We start from the raw sequence: 16,373 nt of genomic DNA on the forward strand, positions 1-16,373 counted from the left end.
CATTGTGCATGCTCTGTTGCCTGTGTCTATGTGCGTGTGGTTCTGTCAGTGTGATCATGTGATGTATCTGACCCCAGAAATGTGTCAATAAAGTTTCCCCTTCCTGGGACAATGAATTCACCGTGTTCTTATTTCAATTTCCAGGAGTGTAGTTTCAACTAGGATGAATTAATGAGCTCGCCAGAGATCTCAAGCTGTCAAAAGGAGCTTCTGAATTACTGGCTTCTTAGTTGAACTACAAAAATGTGTTGGAACATGGAACCAAAATTACCTTTTACCACAGAAGACAAAATGGTCTGCTACCTGTCTCCCTCATTAAATGGTCCAGATGAGACAATATATCACGATGAGACATTCCAATTAAAATCAGCATCTACTGTAACTACATAACAGTACAGTTATTTGGAAATCTTATGCACCTTTTTAGCTAAAGTTCTTTTCTGCTGTTTTATTGCAGTGGAACTTCGTGTGAAATACTCATTCAAGATCTAATCAGACAGTTTGTAGAATAAAAATGAGTACTCACGTTGTTTCATTGAGAAGCGGTATCATCGTTTAATTTGGGTATGAATAGGCCTTCAGCTTCCTTACTAGGCAGTGAAGATATTTCTTAATATTTATTTTTTATTTATTTCTCAAGTAGTTTGTCACCCATAGCAAAATACAATACAAGGTTTTCCTTAATGTGACAATTATCAATCAACAAGACGACAAAAGCTCAGTCCCATCACGAAAACCATGTTTTACATTAAAGTAGTTCTTTTACACGTGAAACTTTCACGGTATTTGAATAGTCTGAATGCTATTGTATGATGAATAATAAATTACGAATTTCTATGGCTCATATGAGACTTGGAATTTGTATATGCTTATGCTGCCTTTCGCGAGAAATTGTATAAATGAAACAAAATCTAATAGAAACGTGTAAAGTTACCAATTCTTTTTAAATATAGACTTTCGCAACGTGTCATCTGTAGGATTACTAATATACGTAATTTCAAGTTTTCAAGTTTTCATGTTTTAACTCGAGATATAATTGTAAATCTGGAAAAGAATATTATTTGGAAAATATTTCAAAGTACCACATATGAAAAAGCTGTAAATCCCGTACTTTACGGTCTAAATCTGAATAAATGTCACCCAAATGAATGTGGAATCGTATCTTTCGGTGATCCAGGATGCCGTCTTAACCCTTTCATCTTGATTTGTTGTACTCCCAAGAAGACAATCTCGTGTTTCGTCACGAAATTAGTGTATCTGAGTAAATGGGTCTTCCTGCAGGTTTTTCTGATGATTTGCTCCTTTCTATTGACGGCTCAAAGAGAACTTTGCAATGTGTGCTAATACTCAATGGTAAGAATTCAGTTGAATACCAGCCGCTCACTCAGTGACTTATAAATGGTTCATTTATTCCTTGCTTATCAAAGTGGTCACACCAAATATCCTTGCTTCTTGTGCCTATGGAAGTACAGAGACAAATCTGACCATTGGGTTAGAGAATGGCAAAAACACTCTAAGTTGAGTATGGAAAGAGTTAAAACAGAACAATATGACGATCCACAAACAAGGCAACTCATTAAGGATCTCTCGGAAATCGACAATTAGTCTGAATGAAAGGTCTCGCTTCATTTCTTGCAGTTGTCGGACATTTTCTGGGCAAACGAGAAGTTGAAACTATGTTGAACTGGTAAGCGAGATACATAATATTTCAAATTCCTTGGGTGCAACATGAGCTCAGGTGCGCTATTTACCACTCAAACCTTTTTTCTGAAAATTTAAGAGACGCCAGTAAGGAACAAAATGAAAGTTTACATCAGCAGATAAAACCTATGGAGGACCTGTAACATGGAAGATCGAACATGCACATGTCTGATTACTGCTGGAATTTCGAAACAGACTGCTCCAAAATACATTCAAATATGTTATGGAAAAAAAGCTTCTGAAATGTTCAGGGGCTAGACGGTTTCATCAATGCCTTTTTTATTTTGCATAAATTAATATTTCTATAATATACTAGTATAACTGTCATTTTATATTTGAACTATGCACTTAAAACAGTATAAGATATATTTCACTAAAATCTTGAATTTAAGAAATTTGAGCTCCTCTGTAAATATTAATGGCATGTTGGAATTCAGGCCATGAAATTCTTAGAAAATAGCTTGAAATACCTCAGTACCTGTGTTACGTAAATAAATAATCTTCTACGCGAATCTAAAGGCTACCGTTTTCAGTCAAGAGTAGGTAATGCAATTATTCTAAGAAAGCGGGAGCGTTATTAAACATGTCCTTGGATTTTTAGCAAGCTCGTTATCATTGCTATGTGATAATGAAGGTTAGAGTTTAATATGCCTTGAACCAGAATTATTAAAAAGGTGCAGTAGCTCATTTGAAAGGACGGTGGGGAAAAAGGAATTATCAGTAACCATGTCTAAGGAGCCATCACATCATTCACATGAAATGAGTTAGGGAAACCCCAAGAGTTGCTAATCTTCATGAATGAGAGTCCAGTATTCCCATTGCTGCTCCACAGTGCACATCAAATACAATGTTGACTACTGATGTGCTGCGGGTATCGTTTGTTGTTGGAATCTGATGAAGGAACCAATTTTGGGAAGTACTCCAACATTAGTTGACCACATCAAAAATAGTTACCTAACATGAACCGGTCAACAGGTACGAGATTATAATATTTGACAATGCGAAGGTCTTGTGATAAAATAAAACGTTAAAAAACTACACAGACGGCATTCACTACAATCACCAAATCTCATCACAAAAACGGAGGGAGGTGACGATGTTGGATGACCCAGTAGTCACAGTTCGGAGAACAGCGTTTCATAGTCCTATCAGGCCATCGACATTTAGGTTTCCAAGCATAAGCTTAGACTGGGGAATTATGAGAAATAAACATAAATGTGAATGTTCTGACAGACTCGAACCGCTGTCCTTCTGTGATTCCTTACGTTCGGTGCAAGGCTACGTGGAGCAACAGTTGGGGAAACGTAGTGGTACAATGCTTTGTAACGCGAAAGACTACAGTGTTTATGTGTGGCGGATAGCCAAGTGCCGGATTTACTGCAGTTCCTTTCCGCTTGATCACTGTTTTAGTACACAACGATCTTTGTAGAAGCTCCATGCAGTTTGGAGGCTGTAGGACGAACCACACGTATGAGTAACTTCGTGACTTGATCATTTTCTGACACTGGTCTGCACCTACATCTACAGGGAGTGGCCAAAAACATAGAAAAACCAAAAACACGATGCCTTACGACGGCTACTACTGTTTACGAAAATCGTTGGCATTTAAAACAGCTTCTAGGCATCTCGGAATGTCTAATTACAGGTCCTGCATGGCTTTCAAGGGAATCTTACACTATTCTTCTTCCAAAATAGTGGCAAGTTTAGGTAACGATGGTGGAAGTGGATAGCGATCACGAACGCTTCTTTCCAAATTAGATATAAAGAGACAATAATATGGAGAATTCTGACTTTTGTGGCCAAGAGAGGAGCGGCAATTCATTCTCTCGGTCACAAACCAGTCCTGGGTGATGTGCGCTGTGTGAACAGTAGGCATGTCTTCTTCGAACACAGCGTATTGGTGAACGAATGATGTTCAATGAAATGGACCTGATTGGCCAAAATTAGACGTAAATCCAAAGGTACAAAGAAATTGAAGAACACACTTAGTCATTTTATCCGAGATAATAATATTGAGATCTAAGTTGGCAGATATCTCTTGCGTCACTGCTTTCTGTGCTTCTTGCTACGCCTTCCTGTATTGGTGCTTGCCCGTAGCGTCGTCAGATGGGGAACGATTCCGACCAGACGACTTCCTTTCAGTGTTGTCTGAGCTGCTGTTCTGTGGCCACGTCACTCTATTATGCAAAATTGATATATCACATTAATATAAAGAACGAAGTGTTAAAATGAACGAAAGTATTAATGCAGACAGTACCGCCAAAAAAAGTAATTCATCCATCCAACCACTGTTCATTGGCAGCATCAAAATAGGCGCGTTCCTTTGAGCCTCTTTTCACCTCGTCTACAATTTCGACAAGATTAATCGCAATTGCTTTTCGTTTGCAGCACTCATTTGTAACTGTGTGTCTACGACTTGAGACACACAACCGCAACTTTACTATCAGTATCTGACGCTATACATCTTGCACAAAGTCAAATATTTGTATATATGTGCAGGTTTTTGAATGGGAAGTAGATACTGAAAAACAAATCATTCAAAATGTTAATTGCAGAATTATCCATAATACAAAGTACACTCCTGGAAATGGAAAAAAGAACACATTGACACCGGTGTGTCAGACCCACCATACTTGCTCCGGACACTGCGAGAGGGCTGTACAAGCAATGATCACACGCACAGCACAGCGGTCACACCAGGAACCGCGGTGTTGGCCGTCGAATGGCGCTAGCTGCGCAGCATTTGTGCACCGCCGCCGTCAGTGTCAGCCAGTTTGCCGTGGCATACGGAGCTCCATCGCAGTCTTTAACACTGGTAGCATGCCGCGACAGCGTGGACTTGAACCGTATGTGCAGTTGACGGACTTTGAGCGAGGGCGTATAGTGGGCATGCGGGAGGCCGGGTGCACGTACCGCCGAACTGCTAAACACGTGGGGCGTGAGGTCTCCACAGTACATCGATGTTGTCGCCAGTGGTCGGCGGAAGGTGCATGTGCCCGTCGACCTGGGACCGGACCGCAGCGACGCACGGATGCACGCCAAGACCGTAGGATCCTACGCAGTGCCATAGTGGACCGCACCACCACTTCCCAGCAAATTAGGGACACTGTTGCTCCTGGGGTATCGGCGAGGACCATTCGCAACCGTCTCGATGAAGCTGGGCTACGGTCCCGCACACCGTTAGGCCGTCTTCCACTCACGCCCCAACATCGTGCAGCCCGCCTCCAGTGGTGCCGTGACAGGCGTGAATGGAGGGACGAATGGAGACGTGTCGTCTTCAGCGATGAGTCGATTCTGCCTTGGTGCCAATGATGGTCGTATGCGTGTTTGGTGCCGTGCAGGTGAGCGCCACAATCAGGACTGCATACGACCGAGGCACACAGGGCCAACACCCGGCATCATGGTGTGGGGAGCGATCTCCTACACTGGCCGTACACCTCTGGTGATCGTCGAGGGGACACTGAATAGTGCACGGTACATCCAAACCGTCATCGAAGCCATCGTTCTACCATTCCTAGACCGGCAAGGGAACTTGCTGTTCCAACAGGACAACGCACGTCCGCATGTATCCCGTGCCACCCAACGTGCTCTAGAAGGTGTAAGTCAACTACCCTGGCCAGCAAGATCTGCGGATCTGTCCCCCATTGAGCATGTTTGGGACTGGATAAAGCGTCGTCTCACGCGGTCTGCACGTCCAGCACGAACGCTGGTCCAACTGAGGCGCCAGGTGGAAATGGCATGGCAAGCCGTTCCACAGGACTACATCCAGCATCTCTACGATCGTCTCCATGGGAGAATAGCAGCCTGCATTGCTGCGAAAGGTGGATATACACTGTACTACTGCCGACATTGTGCATGCTCTGTTGCCTGTGTCTATGTGCGTGTGGTTCTGTCAGTGTGATCATGTGATGTATCTGACCCCAGGAATGTGTCAATATACACTCCTGGAAATGGAAAAAAGAACACCGTGAATTCATTGTCCCAGGAAGGGGAAACTTTATTGACACATTCCTGGGGTCAGATACATCACATGATCACACTGACAGAACCACACGCACATAGACACAGGCAACAGAGCATGCACAATGTCGGCACTAGTACAGTGTATATCCACCTTTCGCAGCAATGCAGGCTGCTATTCTCCCATGGAGACGATCGTAGAGATGCTGGATGTAGTCCTGTGGAACGGCTTGCCATGCCATTTCCACCTGGCGCCTCAGTTGGACCAGCGTTCGTGCTGGACGTGCAGACCGCGTGAGACGACGCTTTATCCAGTCCCTAACATGCTCAATGGGGGACAGATCCGGAGATCTTGCTGGCCAGGGTAGTTGACTTACACCTTTTAGAGCACGTTGGGTGGCACGGGATACATGCGGACGTGCATTGTCCTGCTGGAACAGCAAGTTCCCTTGCCGGTCTAGTAATGGTAGAACGATGGGTTCGATGACGGTTTGGATGTACCGTGCACTATTCAGTGTCCCCTCGACGATCACCAGAGGTGTACGGCCAGTGTAAGAGATCGCTCCCCACACCATGATGCCGGGTGTTGGCCCTGTGTGCCTCGGTCGTATGCAGTCCTGATTGTGGCGCTCACGTGCACGGCGCCAAACACGCATACGACCATCATTGGCACCATGGCAGAAGCGACTCTCATCGCTGAAGACGACACGTCTCCATTCGTCCCTCCATTCACGCCTGTCGCGACACCACTGGAGGCGGGCTACACGATGTTGGGCCGTGAGCGGAAGACGGCCTAACGGTGTGCGGGACCGTAGCCTAGCTTCATGGAGACGGTTGCGAATGGTCCTCGCCGATACCCCAGGAGCAACAGTGTCCCTAATTTTCTGGGAAGTGGCGGTGCGGTCCCCTACGGCACTGCGTAGGATCCTACGGTCTTGGCGTGTATCCCTTGCGTCGCTGCGGTCCGGTCCCAGGTCGACGGGCACGTGCACCTTCCGCCGACCACTGGCGACAACATCGATGTACTGAGGAGACCTCACGCCCCACGTGTTGAGCAATTCGGCGGTACGTCCACCCGGCCTCCCGCATGCCCACTATACACCCTCGCTCAAAGTCCGTGAACTGCATATACGGTTCACGTCCACGCTGTCGCGGCATGCTACCAGTGTTAAAGACTGCGATGGAGCGCCGTATGCCACGGCAGACTGGCTGACACTGACGGCGGCGGTGCACAAATGCTGCGCAGCTAGCGCCATTCGACGGCCAACACCGCGGTTCCTGGTGTGTCCGCTGTGCCGTGCGTGTGATCATTGCTTGTACAGCCCTCTCGCAGTGTCCGGAGCAAGTATGGTGGGTCTGACACACCGATGTCAATGTGTTCTTTTTTCCATTTCCAGGAGTGTAGTTTCCCCTTCCTGGGACAATGAATTCACGGTGTTCTTATTTCAATTTCCAGGAGTGTATATTGATTAGTATTTAAGCAACTACTTACCTGATGGTTAGTTAAAATATTATTTTGCCTTATTGCATAACAATTTCCACAATATTGTGCATTACTGCAGAATATTGTGCATTACTCCACAATAACTGTCTCCCTGTGGCAGCGCCAAACTATACAAAAACGACCATACACCAAACACGAGCAAATATGCGTTCTCCGATTCACTGTTTACCAGCAGCTGCGACGGCACATAACAACTCGACTTTTTGCTGGAATATTACGGTAGCATTGGAGGAGTGTGCACCTGTACCGTCTGCACAAGATTTCGCGTGACTAAATCCGGAACGCGCACCTTCTGTCTATTTCTATTCTGTCCGGGTTCTGAAGCGAGTTGGCCCACTGTGTGCTACCTGGAGTATCCGGACTTGGAATTAATTTTCCTGGTTTTCGGGGACAGTGACTTAGTCTACAGGTTCAATTGTCACTTTACACTTTAATGGGTTTGATTTAATTTCTTCGAATATTTTTTGCTTACTGTATCAGAACGCTACGATTCTATTCTTATTATGACAAATTTTCATTCTTGCGTTATTATTATTCGGCTAGCACGTTATTGAAGGAACATTGATAAGTCCCAGGAACATGTCAACTGGCAATGTCTACTTTTTGTGTTCGTTCGTTTGTGGTCAGTTATCAGTATACTGGCAATTGTTGCAACAGTAGGATCGTACGTGAACAGATTAGCTTTCATAATTCACAACAAAATTTGGTAGTTACGAGTGTATGCGGCATCTCATTTGCTGTTAAATATGACGCCGTGAAGGCCATGAATAAACATTTATCATCAGAAAGACACAAAGCGAATATCACACAAAAGGAAACTTATTCTCTACTTAAATGCCGCGCGGGATCGGCCGCGCGGTGTTGGGCGCTGCAGCCATGGACTGTGTGGCTGATCCCGGCGGAGGTTCGAGTCCTCCCTCGTGTGTGTGTGTGTGTGTGTGCGTGTGTGTGTGTGTGTGTGTGTGTGTGTGTGTGTGTGTGTTTGTCCTTAGGATGATTAAGGTTAAGTAGTGTGTAAGGTTAGGGACTGATGACCTTACCAGGTAAGTCCCATAAGATTTCACACAATTTTTTTTTCCACTTAAATTCTTGCCAAAAGTTTTCTCCGGAAAACAACAAAATCACTGGAATTGAATTAACTTTGACTTACACCACGATTCTTACAATTGTCAAGATTGTGGTCATAAGTTATACCAACATGTTTTCGGAGACTCGTCTGTAGCAACGAAAGTAAGATGCGGCCGAATTAAAAGCTAGGTGTTAGTAAAAAATTTGCCGGCCACAGCTTCCGGCCTAAGGAGAATGAGTTTTACCAATATGAAGTCTTTAGAACACCTTACAAAGGAGTGCACAGTTCATGACGGATCATTAAACAATCACAACAAATGGAAAAATTTAGTGGGAATGAAAATGTGTATAAAATAATGTCGATGCTAGATTTATGTCAAGGATTCATTTATTGACTTGGATGAAGTGAGAAAGAATTTAAAAATTAGTATCGATGGAAGCGAACTGTATTTTCAGTTTTTTATTTGAAATTTTAAGTGTCACATCATGATAGGATAGACAATAAATGTTGTAATGGTGTAGTGAGTCTTCCGAAAATGCTGGTGCACCAGATCCCTTCAAAATAACGCACCATGTTCTCGCAATTCCTGACAGTAACGTACACGATGAAAGTGTTCAGTGCAAACCTGGCCAAGAATTGGGCTCGCGTAGCGTGCAATAAACCGCATGGGATAGTCCTCAGTAGAACTCATCATTTCCCGCACTGCCGTGCCACACTGTGAGTGGGTAAGGCAGTCGTGCAGATACGATTTGGTTTCATATTTCTCAACAATAGAGATCACAAACGAAATATTTTCAGTATTATCTAATTATTCTTGCAATGCTGAAGTAGTAGTTTTCATATGGTACAAACTCTCGGCGTACAGACAGACAGACAACTTCACCGATTTTCGCACTCAGGTTGCGAGGTAATAGTCACATATTTAGTTTCGAAACCGAAAAAGCGCCTTACACACACACACATCCTTAGGAAAATAATATAGACGTCCTGAACAGTTTTAACATAAAACGATTAGTGTTTAAAGCTGCAATTACACAGCAGATCAGTCAGTCACATCTGTACAGGCACAGACGCACTTTCATCTCAAACAGCAAACCGGTCTCGAAAATAGTCGCCGGCCACTGCGGCGGAGCGGTTCTAGGCGCTACAGTCTGGAACCGCAAGATTGCTACGGTCGCTGGTTCGAATCCTGCCTGGGGCACTGATGTGTGTGATGTCCTTAGGTTAGTTAGGTTTAAGCAGTTCTAAGTTCTAGGGACGGATGACCTCAGAAGTTATATCCCATAGTGCTCAGCCATTTGAACCATTTTTTTTTTTTTCGAAAACAAGTGTTAGAACGGCAGTTTCTTCAAAAACCCTTAGAAAACTATCCTTGAAATTCTTTCAAAGTCACAATGAATTCATCAAACCTCGCGTTTTCTTCAGTGCCCTTGAACTTAGGGAACTGGACCGTGTTTTTTTATCAGAATTTGTTCCTTCTACAATGCGATTTTGCTTTTAAATGCAACGGCATCAGACCCGAAATATCTTCTCTCTCACCTTGCAGTGTTTTACTTTGGACAGTGTTTAGTCAGTTATACTTAAAATGCGAGGTCTGCAATCCATTCCGGATGTTCTGATTATCTCGCCTACACACATTTTTCCTTCAAAAATTCAGTAAAGCATGCTCTGAATCGAAATATCGTATCAGGCATGCTCCATAACTTAACCAACATACTTTGAAGAAATATATAAACTCTCCATACTCTTCGCTCAGTTTCATCGAAAACTGTCGCTAAGGATAGTGGAATAATGTGTGCACTTTAGAAATTCAAATCAATTTCTTCACGTGCTCATGCCTATAAATTTAGCACGAAAGTTTTTTCTTGCTGTACAGAACAATGAACCCTCTGTGTCAGACGTTGAAATTCTTTGTTTACCGTTATCAAATAAGTCTTTAAGTTCTTCTGCATGCCGTTGTAATGTCGTTTCATAACAAATTTGCTGTGCATGTCAATTACACAACTCGGCAATAGATGCTGAAAACTCTCACCCCCCTGTTCTGCCATCCCCATTCATTTGTAAAGGCTTTTCAGGATAGATTGATAGGCTGCTTCTTCTTGGGCGAGTAGTCACATTTATGAGCATCCATCATATCGCTAACAAATAGCGAAGGGTACTTCAGAGAAGGACCGATTGAAGCAGAGACACGCCAGTCTTAGACCCACGCGCGGCTGGCGCACACGTCCCACGTTACGGGCCATGGTGTAATGCGTTCTTTATGGTCAGATGCTAGAAAAGAAATATCCATTGGAACAGTGCAAGACGAGATTTGTGTTCATATTAATTTGAAAGTGACATGTGAAGATTTCTACGGTGTGGTTCTTAAAAACAAGGCGCCCCTGAGCGGAGCGAGAACCTCGAAGAATATGAATAATAAGTTACGTATTTATAACAGAAATTTTTTACCATTTTTTTATTTGTTTTGGTATGGGTACGGTTAGTTATAATGGCAGCGTTAGCAGTAGAATAAGCTAATTGTCACCAAAAATTGTGACTGGAATATTCAAAAATCTGTTAAACGAATTCTGTCCCCAATTACCCAAGTGTCCGTTGCCCATTGGTTGGTCCCCGGGCATGCCTCGAGTACAATCTGGCAACCCTATTCAAAAATCTTAAGGTTTGCATTTTAGGGACCCTGTTTACTGGAAATTTTTGTCCTTTTTTGGCTTTTATACTACCTCTCATGGAATACTTTTTTCTAATGTCCTGTATACTGCATGAACGACATTACGGTGGGTGTCTGAGGATACTTTTCGTATCACCATGATTTTAAAACTTTACTGTTCCATTCCGAAACAGTAGTACTGTCAGTAAATTTCGGCATGAGCACTACTTTCGCACATGTTCTCGTTGTGGGTGCGCTACATGATTGTGAAAGGAAGTAATATGTTGCCTTATTCTCCGTGGCAAATACGCTCTGGCGGCAATTTTAACAGTACACCTCTCTGTGATGCACCATGCCCCTCTTGTAGCGTCTGTTACTTGATTCTGATAGCGTCTCAATAGCGATCTCGCGCCTGCTACACGAAGCCGTGACAAAGCGCGCCGGCCTTCTTTCGATCGTTTTTGTCGTCTGTATTAGTATTATCATGTAAGGGTCCCAGATGTCATGAGCAATACTTAGGGGTCGATAACGAATGTTTAGCAAGTAACTTCTTTCTTAGATTAATGACAGTTTCTTAGGGTTCTTACAATGAATCTCTCTTGCTTCTCTATGACAGTAATCGAAGAAAATGGGGTCTCTGCAACCGTGTCTCATTCGGACGTATCAGTTCTCTCCGTGGACACATTATGCCAGGAAACACGAGATCTGTATTGACGACACACTTTTCACACGTGTGTGTAATCTCTCATACGTCATCTAACATGACACTTGGTACGGTTAATATTGTGTCCAGAAACTTTCGGAAGCACACTATGCTCTTCACCGTGGGGTGATTAAATAGCTTCAGAAATGTCTTGAAGCAATCTACAGCTGCTATGCCGTCGTTGTCCTCTTTTTTTTTTATTTCAGTGAAAACTTTTATGAGTGGTTTTTGAGGCGGGTATCTAGCAGAACAGTAGGCTGGCCTTTTTACACCGGAGCATTTGGGCTGAAACCAATGTGTACCAGAAGGAGACACCATATAAGCTTGCGACAGGTTTATCGAATTAACATTTCACTCAACGAGTAGCTGCCGGCCTGAGTTGCCGAGCGGTTCTAGGCGCTTCAGTCTGGAACCGCGGTACTGCTACGGTCGCAGGTTCGAATCCTGCCTCGGGCATGGGTGTGTGTTATGTCCTTAGGTTAGTTAGGTTTAAAGTACTTCTAAGTTCTAGGGGACTGATGACCTCAGATGTTAAGTTCCATAATGCTCAGAACCATTTGAACGAGTAGCATAGAATACACAAATATCGCGGTATACTTGTTAACATTTATTTTTACAGGGAAATAAAAGTTCATGGGATAAATACTATATTACGGCAGGGGAACACACTTCTAGCTAGATGGCTGGTTCGTAGTAGGTCACTGTTGTCAGGTGGCGAGTGATTTTGTAGCTCTAACAAACACGCTGTAGAGTGTGTACTCCAAGGTGAGTCAGACAGCGAGTGTGAATCAAGCATTACATTTTGCTCAAAAGATAATGCTGTAAGAGGCGGAAGAAGTGACAGAAACATTGAAGCAGATGAAATGGGTACGAAACTACAGTGGACGCAGAGATTATCAGAGCGAATCCAATGTGCTTCTTGGAGAACTCGCAGTTTCTGTTTTCTGTTAAAGTACAAGGTAAAATTCAGGTTACTTGGAACAAGTCATACCTATGGAAACTAAACGGCTGGCAATGTTGTATATTGTTAATAAAACATTCTTGGGTTTCAAGCCACGTCAAGTGGTTTACTGCCCACGAGATCTCCTGTGCCATTGTCAATTGGATGACTGTCGTGTGGTTGTCATTGCCCCGCTTATATAGCTGCGCCGTCGCTCGTGACGTCACTGGTGCTCGTTCCCGTTCCATATGATGTTTTGACCGCGCTACTGCCGGGCCCGCTTCAACTCCCTCAACACTGGATCTCACGCTGTACTCAGCTGCAATCCACCGTCTCTATTGAAGGTGTTGTCAGAAATTCTAATCTCTATGGCTTCGTTTATCACGCTATCCCAGAATCCATTAGTTCGATTAGTAATAGACTTCTTATCGAATGCAATTCGATGTCCGTTTTCCAGAGCATGTTCTGCTACTGCTGACTCTTCGCGATAGCACAAACGGCAAAACCTTTCATGTTCTATGTGGCGCTGTTCAATAGTGCGAACAGTTTGGCCGACATAGAACTGCCATCATCCACACGGTATCTTGTAAATTCCTGGCGTTCTGAGGCATCTGGCCATGGCCTAGTCTTCACTGCTGGGCCTAGTTCCTGACGCAGCATCATTGCGCATCTTCCTAGAAGCTGACGCCACCTGCACTGTCATGGGGAGACGCGTCCCTACTTCATGTAGAATTGAGGATGAAATGAAGTTATATTGTTAAATTGTACTCAGGATGCTCGCCGAAATATTGTGCCCGTTGGACACTATGAACCAGCAGTATACCCGTGGACTGTTCGAGCAACAAATACGCGGGGAGAAACTGAAGAATCATGTCCTCAGTATTTTCACTGGTTCTCCACCAACTATGCCATCACCACACACATACCACCCCCTATAGCGGCGCAAGTTGTACATGTCGAGCTGCCTTCTTGGTGTTGAAATTTTCATGATCAGCGATGTATACATGTTTGGTTCAAAGTACGATTGTTACTATGTAGTCACAGTATTTTGGTACTGTAGCCAAACATTTGGCATGTCCAACTCTTCCCCATCTCGTTTACTTTTAGTTCTGCCCATCTTCCCGCCGTAAACACACCCCCTCTAAAAAAGTAACATCGAGAAATGGAATATTATATTATAGTTCTGGCGAAAAGACAAACGGTTCGGCGGCCCCGCTGTTCTTCACTCCTCAGTGGTGGAGGGGGCTGAGCTTAGGGCTCGAACCATGCCTCTTGGACAGGCGACTGGCGTTGTGATGCTGTCTCCCTCACTGGACCTCAGCGTCAGTAGTAGCAATCATGAACAGCAGTGCAACTGGGCTATGACACCAAGGATCATGAAGGATCCAGCGTGGCGCCAGACGCCAACGCCAGTTTTCTTTCTTTTTTTTTCCTACAGTACACGTATGCATACAGAGAGTGTGATGGCGTCTCGAGCACGCTGGACTACCAGTGTGGTGACCATTGCTGCTGCTTCCCTTGATGCAGCAGCAGAGGGACGCGTGGTGACAACAGTGGATGCAGGAGTGGCACCATGTCTTCTTTTCTGCGTATAGCACCATGGTTTGCAACATTCCCATTGTCGTCATACGTGTCCCAACACCTCTCATGATGCTATTGAGTGCCATTGGGTACAGATCATGACCACCTCTGTTTTCATGGGCAGTAGCCGCTACAATGCCGTTGCGTTATGGCCGGTGACAGTGCTTTACCTTGAGGCTCCATTATGTTATCTTTCAGCAAGATGACGTAAGACCACATGGTAACTGCGCTGTCCAGACCGGTCTTTATACAGAGGGTATAAGACTACAGTTCTGGCCAGCACGTTCTCCAGATCTCTCGCCCATTGAAAACATTTGGTCATGGGTTTCTGAGAGACTGTCATGCCCTCACTTGCCAGCTACTATGACTGGCATGTAACTGAAGCAGCTTGGAGTGATGGACCCGTATGTGTCATTCAAGCTTGATGCCCAGCCGGAATAGAACTATCGTTGTTGCCAGAAATGGCACCTCTGTGTACTGCTTAGTCCTGCTGTATTAATGTCACCACCTGACAAGAGTCGGAATGACCACCTTTTGCAGCAGCACAAGATGTGGGAGAGTGTCAGCGTTTTTCTGGAGGGTACCAGGAGGGATATAGAGTCATGCTGACTCCAGTGTCATGGTCAGTTTTACGATTGAGGATCCATCACAGGAGCAACTGATGGAATTGGTCTCACAGATTCTCGATTTAGTTTACCAATAATCGTATGAATTTCATGCCCAGGGGAGTACTGTACACTCATACTGGTGGTCTTCAGACCACGCACATACACTGCAAGCTGTGTGATACGTTGCTTCATCCTGCTTGTATGTGCCGTGTATGGCTTGCCGTCCCACCATTTGGTATTTTACACCCTGTTTTAACGTATTTCCACCTCACTACGTTGATTTAAATTACTGGTGTTACTGAGTTGCTGTTTAGCCTGACGGTCATCGGCGCTAGTAGTGCGTGTCGATATATCCCTTCTGATACGATCTCTGTTCGACTGCTATGACTTCCCGGTTCTCATCTGTCGTGGGGTGAGTCAGAACGTGCGAGGAGGAGAGTTCACGGGCAATTCGGGTCGTCGTGAGTTGGACCCTGCCAGGGAGTTGGAACGCGTCTGTAGCGCAACCTGGGCCAGCCAGTCTCCAGCTTGCAGCAGCAGTGAGCCCTTCGTGGACATCGCCCGCCTGACCGTAGCCGCCATGCATCACTTAAGCCGGGCCTGATATTTGGTGGATTGTTGGTTGGTTGGTCCGAGGACATCTCCGTGCGGCGTAGTCGACTGGGCCGCTGGCGGTCTCTGCGCAGTGTAGGAGTCTGTCTGGAACTGTCCGATCGGTAAGAGCATCGTCGCTTTTCGTCCCAGGACGTGTAGGGTTAAGTGGTTTTGAGCATTACGTTGTTGGTTCCGGCGTTGCTGTTGTGGAGGTTTGCCAGTGAGAAACAACGAGTGAAGCGTTCGAGATAGCCGCCGTCAGGTGGAATTGATTAAATTAATTTATCCGTAGTTAAGTGCACCTGCGGAATTTTCTGCCTTGTGGCCATTAGTGTCCTGGTTACCTGCCCTGGCTGCTAACGTAATTTTAGGCAATATCTTTACCTCCCCGCTTGTTGCTACCCAACAAGGTGTGTAGTTTCCGCAACTCAGTTAACATACGCGTTTGTTCGGGGATAGTGATACTGGTAGCTTTTTTGGGGCCTTGAATTCTCGTGTACTCTGTCGTGGCAAGCAAGCGGTTAGTCGGTCGGTCCGTGGCTGTCCCTTGGTTGAGTTCGGACGAATCTAGTGTAATTGGGCTCACCGCCTGTCTCGCTTAAGTGAAGGTCAGACCGATCCCCTGTAGGCTCCTGAGTGCTGTTCCCTTAATTATTCTTTGGCAGTGTTAATATTGTTGTAATTTATTTTAAAAAAGTGTTTTGGGGCTTTACTGTATTTTATATTTTCAATTGGGCAAGGCCTTCAGCCCTGGAAACGTGTTGTCAGAGTTTGTCAAGTCCAAACATTATTGCCTTCTGCTCTTGAAAAGTTATTGTAATTTCCTCAAAGATTTTACAAGTTGTTGTGATCCTTCCGCCGTTGGTGTTGCAAAAGGAAACTTGTAAACTTAATATATTGTTTTACCGATTTTTGCAACATATATATATATATATATATATATATATATATATATATATATATATATATATATATATATATATATAATTTGCAGAATTTAATTTTGCGACCTTCAGCCATCTTATTGCGTTTGTTAATCCCTTTCTGTACACCATGAGGGCCATCA

This window comes from Schistocerca gregaria, chromosome X, assembly GCF_023897955.1.
Source record: "Schistocerca gregaria isolate iqSchGreg1 chromosome X, iqSchGreg1.2, whole genome shotgun sequence".
Taxonomy (NCBI): domain Eukaryota; kingdom Metazoa; phylum Arthropoda; class Insecta; order Orthoptera; family Acrididae; genus Schistocerca; species Schistocerca gregaria.